Consider the following 6,262-nt stretch of genomic DNA (forward strand, 5'->3'; position numbering starts at 1 on the left):
CATTCCCTCTCTGGGGTAAACTCTGTTGTGCTGTCGCATGTGGACTTGTGAACACAGGTTCCATTTTCCCTCAGAAACCAACTGGTTGGGTAACAGTGCAAGAAAAAATATTCAGAAATGTGATGAATAGGGGAAAAAAAAGTCATCTCTCTGGAGGGGACACTGGGGGGAAGGGAGTTTTGCAAAGCTGGGGCTGCTGCAGAATGATCCCAGTACGTGGGAGGGAAGGGCTGCTGGACAAACAGAGCATTAAATGATGCCAGTAGGTCTTTCCTGTTCATTTCTGCTCCTTGTTTGCCTCAGGGATTAATGTGTGTGTGTTAATAAACTCAGTAGCAGTTAGAAGGAAGCTTAGTTTTTGTTTTGTTCTTGTTTTTTCCTCTTGGTATTTGATGGCATGTGGTCAATACAGAATTGCAGGTGGAAGAAATAGATATAGAGGTAGTTGTTAAGAAAGAATGCAGCCAAATTATTTTTTGTGATAGGTGGGGAGAGGAGAGGGACATTTTTAATACAGATAAATTTACAGTTCTAATTTGTGGTGAAATCACCCTGTAACTAAGGTTTAACCTTCTCTTCTACCTTAAGACTTTGCTCCTGTTCAGTTCCATGAGAATATGACATATTTCCCTTCTCATCCATATTCTAATGTTACCTTAAATTACCTTGCTTTAAAACTTACTATTAAACTTCAGAATAAAAACTAAAATTCTCTGCATCTTGTTGGATGAAGCATAAACTAGTGCATTTAGGCATGTGTCTCTTAATTGCTTGAAGATATTCTATTTTCATAATTCAAGGTTTTGTATTAAGATGTGTCAGTAATTTAAATTTCTCCCACATGACCAAGAACAGGACGTATCCAGAGAGGATAACCAGACAATTTCAACCCTATAAAGGGTCCATCAGGAACCTCATCAAGCCCAGCAAAGGCAAATGCCAGAACAGAGAGTTGGATGGATCCAGGCTTCTCTCAGAGGTTGTGCAAGGGGCAGTGAGCACAACGTGGAAGATGAGAAATTTCAGTTGGATATCAGGAAAAAACATGTTTTCCATGAGAGTGATCCAACAATGGAGCCCAACAAGGCTGTGGAATATCTGTCTTGGGATATGAAAACCTTGGCCCTGAGCAGCCTTGAGCAGCAGCTGGAGGAGGGGCCTCCAGAGGTCCCAGATCCAGAGCTCCTTCCTGGCCCTTGTTTTTCTGCAGATCTATGACTCATTAGGAAAACCCATGGTCTATTGGTAGACAAATCTGAAAAGTTACAGTAACTCCTTTAGTCTTGTTCTTAACTCACCTGTTTGGTGCTTTTCACAGCCAGGTTCACCATGCTCCAGTGCATGTCCAATATTTAACACCCAGTTACTGGCAGGTCAAACACCCCTTCATGCTCTGCCTGGCCAAGTGGAGTGACCTGGAAACCATCTCTCTCCCCTTGCCTCCAGCTGCCAGGAGGCAAAGAAATCCTACCGAGATGTTTCACCAAACCCACAGGAGGAGTCACCAGCAGTGTTAGTCCCTGATCCTCTGCACTAGGAAGCTCAGATGTCCCCAAGCCCAGCCAGCCTCAGTGGGGAGGTGAGGGAGGCTCATCACCCAGTGGCTGAACCCCATCCCTTTTAGACCTCCAGGCCCAGGGCAGGCCCTCAGCACCAGCATTCCAAGGCCCACCACCACGCTCCTGGCTGCAGGGAACCTGCCTGACCATGGGTGCCAACCTTGGGAGGGGGACGAGCCTGGTGTGGCCATGCAAGGGTTGCTGGGTGGGCACACAGATGTCCAGTCACAGTCACTGGGTCGGAACCAGGTCCTGGATCCAGCCCTGGGCATGCAGGGGAGGAAGGGAAAGGCTCTCACCCTGCTGCAGGCGTAATGAGCCCTTTTTCTCCCATGTCTCCAGCACTTGGCTTCCAGCCCGGAAAGGAAGAGCACCGTGCCAAGAATTTCCACGGCTGTGTCCAACAGAGCAAGCTGACACCTGATTTGCCGTTAATTATAGCGGTGGGAACAGGTCCAGGGGCAAATGTGAAGGGGTGACAACGGGGTGGCGATAAGGACAAGACTCATCTGTCGTTTGTCATAAGGGCTTGTCGGGAGGGTTTAGTTTTCTGTGAAAAACCAGGAGAAAGACTTCCAGCAGGCAGAGAAGCAGCTGGCAGGACAGGACCTATAGGAACCCTGCCATCCCCTCCTGGGGGCTGTCTTGCCCCCAGCACCTACAGACCAGCGAGGGCTGCGTTGTCCCCAACACCCCCTCCCAGCCCCGCGCCACCAGGCGCCAGCCGCCACAAAATTCCCGCAAGAAGGGAGGTAAAAATAGACCCTGAATTATTCCAGACCTTTTGTCCATCTCACAACAAAAATAAATAAATAAATAAATAAATAATTCTAATAAGTACATGAACAATTTAGCCAACACTAAACCCACCACAAAAATTAATACACCAGCCAAAAAATTTCAGATTAGCAAATCAAAACCACTACAGGTCCCTGCTGAGGTTGTTAACAGATTTTTAGGTACAACCAGGCTTATTTCTGAGTCAGTGGCTTTCAGCTCTTGCCCCAAAGGTGTGCTGTGTGTCCTTGCTTTAAATATGAAAAAGAGACAGAAAGTTATACAATTAAAAATAGTCTCTTAATTTAATTTAATTTAACTTAGTATTATTATGTTCCAGCATTGAAACAGGTGGAGTTGAACGAGGGCTAGTGAGGATGGCATGGGCAGGGAGAATTCTGTTTCTTAAACTAAACTAAACTAAACTAAAATGAAATGTGGATTTTTGTATCTTTTTAAACACTTGGGAAGGAGCAGTCACAGGTTTCTGCACCCCATGTTGAAGCCCTGGGGTATCACAGACCGGTGCCACGGGGATTTTTTTTTAACGATGCACTTAGAAACCTTTTACCTCCTTGGTGCTATTAAACTCGTTAATGCTTTACGTCCTCCCCGGCTGATGCCCGAGCACGGATTGTTTGAACCCGGCTGCTCCCCAGCCCGCAGGGACAATTGGAAGGCGAAGAGGGAGTGGGAGCGATGGAGCTCGCTGATGAGCTTGTTTGGAAAATACTGCAAATGGGTGTTGGTCAGGAAACAAAGCTCCGGAGCAACCGGGAATGTGTTGGGCTGCTGCTCCTACACTGGCTGCACAAAGGGGAGCCGGCAGAGCTCAGGTGCAAGAGCGCCCCGTGTGCCCCACCCAAGGGGGCCCAGAGGTGGCCTTTTACTGCTGCCAGTCACTCACCGCACTTTTCTGCCAAAATTCAGATGTAAAAAAGGAAAATGGAAAGAAAAATTACAATATATAACTATATATACTGTCCAGGTTTTATAGATTGTGTAAATACATACATAACACAACTGTATATAGATTAAATATATGTAAGTGTTTAAGTAATAAAGATTTATATTATACACACACACACACACACACACACACACATCCTTGGGAATCCATGAGTATATCATATCTGCTTTGTTGGATGCATGGATGCACCTGGAATGATATGTATATAATATAAATTCATGGATTTATATTATATATAAAGTTGTAAATATATATGCATATATGTATATAATATAGAAAAATATATAATATGTATATAATGCACATAAGATATAAAAATCATATATACATATTACTACATATATGCATATCACAAGATATATATTTATTATTACATATATAAATACTACTTATATATTATGTATTTTAGTATGTATTGATATAATATGTATATTATGCACACATTTCTATTTATAGTATATATTACTATATATAATATATATTTATATATATAATACATATAAAATACAAAATACTATATATTACTATATATTATATATATAATTAACAAAGAAATGGTTATAAAGCAGCTGTGCTATCACTTATATTATTTGGACAATAACAACAAAGATTTTTCTATTCTTCCCTAGTCAGTAAACTAAAATGTTCACGCATTGGCTTTCCAACTGCCTCCCAGCCATATTTGCTTGGCATTTGCACTGTCTTTTCCCCATAAACACACAGATTTCCATTATCTGATGACCCTTCTCAGCTGGAACAAGTCAGTTAGTTGGCAATAAATGAAGTGGCTGAAAAACAGAAGAGAGAAGGAAAAGAAATGTCCTCAGTGGGAAACTTAATAAGGACAGCTAAGGAAGAAATAAATGAGCGAGATGAAAGTGTGATGCTGGGTCTTCACAAGGGCTTTTCCACCTCCCCTTGTCACCACCCAGCTACAAGCCAGGAATGAGCTCATCCTAAAGACAGCTCTCCTAGCCAAAAACTGCCAGGGCAGAGCCAAAACTGGGATGGGGAGAAGGGCTGGAGTAAGGGGGGGACCAGTACTTTTGGCAGCCTCTTGCCTTTGTGTGAGCTTCTCAGCTGATGAAACCAAAGGAAATCACTACTACTGTATTTATTTATTTTATTTACGAGGCACATTTACGAGGCAGTTTATCTACGAGGCACAAAACCAGGCAGTGGTTTGGGTTCGGTGCCTCTATCCCGTTGTTCCTTTGTGATGCAGCCCCAGGTTCCTGGAAGATGCTGAAGCCCCTGGCTGAGATGGTGACATCAGGCAGGGGGGAGCAAAAGGCTGTTTTTCATTTGGGGTATTTAGAGCTCTCTTTGGCATTCCTGCACCTACTTAACCCAAAATATTGGAGTGGATGGGCTGCCAGGATGCATCCTGCATCCCTGGCTGGTGTTTTGGGAGCAGCAGCACCAGGAGGCTGCATGAGCAGTTTGCCTGTGTGCTGTGAGATAAACCTCTCCCTGAATTTAATCTAGCTCAAGAGCTTTGCCAAATTTTGCTGGTTTTGGATGGACTGGTTCTGGTTACCTCCTCAGTGACACTGACTGACACCACCAGTGCTCAGTCTTGACTGTTCCCTTCCTTCCATAAAATGCAGTGAAGGAGGGAGTGTTTTCCCCTGGTTGCCTGGAGTTAATTTTATTACTGGCAGATAAAAAGTTATCTCTGCTTCTTACCGTGTAGGACATTCCTGTAAATATCCTTTAAAAGGACAGCTGTACAAATGTTGCCCCTATCCAAAGATTACCTAGGTTGTGCTTGGCCTGCAGGTGTTGGATCACAGCAGAGCTGAGCTGTAGAAAGAGAGCAACAGGTTGAAACCAAAGCATTTTAATTAACAGTGGAAGGACAGGAGTGGGGCTGATCTTGCATTTAAGATAACAGCAAGCCTCTCATCAACGTCTAGAGAAAAGGATCAAGATTTTGCTGAAGCTCTGGAGGGAATACAGGACTTTTTTCCTGGTGGATCCAGGGCATAAAGAGGAGCATCTTCCCTGATGTCAAAAAGGCAGCGTGCAGTGAACCTTGTACTGTCTGGCAGTACAAAATGAAAAGGGATGCTCCCAGGTCCAGTGGACTGGGATGTTAAATGCAAAGGGTCTTTGCATTTGTGGTTTTCTTAAAAGCCAAGGAACAGGCAGATGCAGAGGCAAGCCATCCCACTCCCCAAATGGACTGGCTCATCCTGGTGGTTACCTGGTTTATCCCAGAGAACTTACAGGGAGCTTCATCCAGGAGGGATGAAGGCCACCCTGCCCATCCCAGGCAAGGCTGCACCCATCCACCTCTAGATACTGGAATTCAGCAGCATCCAATTCCCCAGTTCCCACACCCCTCTCCTCATGGTAACAGGGCACTGGTCTGGTCTGCAGCATGACTCTGTGTGGATGTAAGGATTTGGTGATATATTACATATGATTTTTTATATAACCATATATTGCAAGGCCATACAGAGGTGATTTTCAAAATATGAGACTGCAAAAAGCAGGTGTTGGGGGGTATTTATGGCAGGCAGGGTCATGGGGGTTTCTAACGTAACTGGGTGCCACCACAGTGCACAGGGAAGCCCAAACACTGCTGGGAAGACTCTGCAGTCAAAAACAGGGAAAATATTTGACAAAGAGGGAGCTCACAGCTTAGCTCAGTTGCAATGCCTGGCTTCTGGCACCTCTGTGCTTCCCAGGGCTCTGCACCAGCACAGCACTTCGGGACGGAAAGCCATGGGTGGAGACACTTCAACTCACGGTACACTCCATAAATCAGAAACACGTAACAGAACCACAGAATCAATCAGGCTGGGAAAGATCTCTGGGATCACCGAGTCCAACCTGACCGGACACCACGGTGTCAGTCAGACCCTGGCACTGAGTTCCACGTCAAATCTTCCCTGAAACACCTCCAGGGCCGGTGACTCCACCAGCTCCCTGGGCAGCCCATTCCAGT

Source organism: Oenanthe melanoleuca, chromosome 3, assembly GCF_029582105.1.
Source record: "Oenanthe melanoleuca isolate GR-GAL-2019-014 chromosome 3, OMel1.0, whole genome shotgun sequence".
NCBI classification, from domain to species: domain Eukaryota; kingdom Metazoa; phylum Chordata; class Aves; order Passeriformes; family Muscicapidae; genus Oenanthe; species Oenanthe melanoleuca.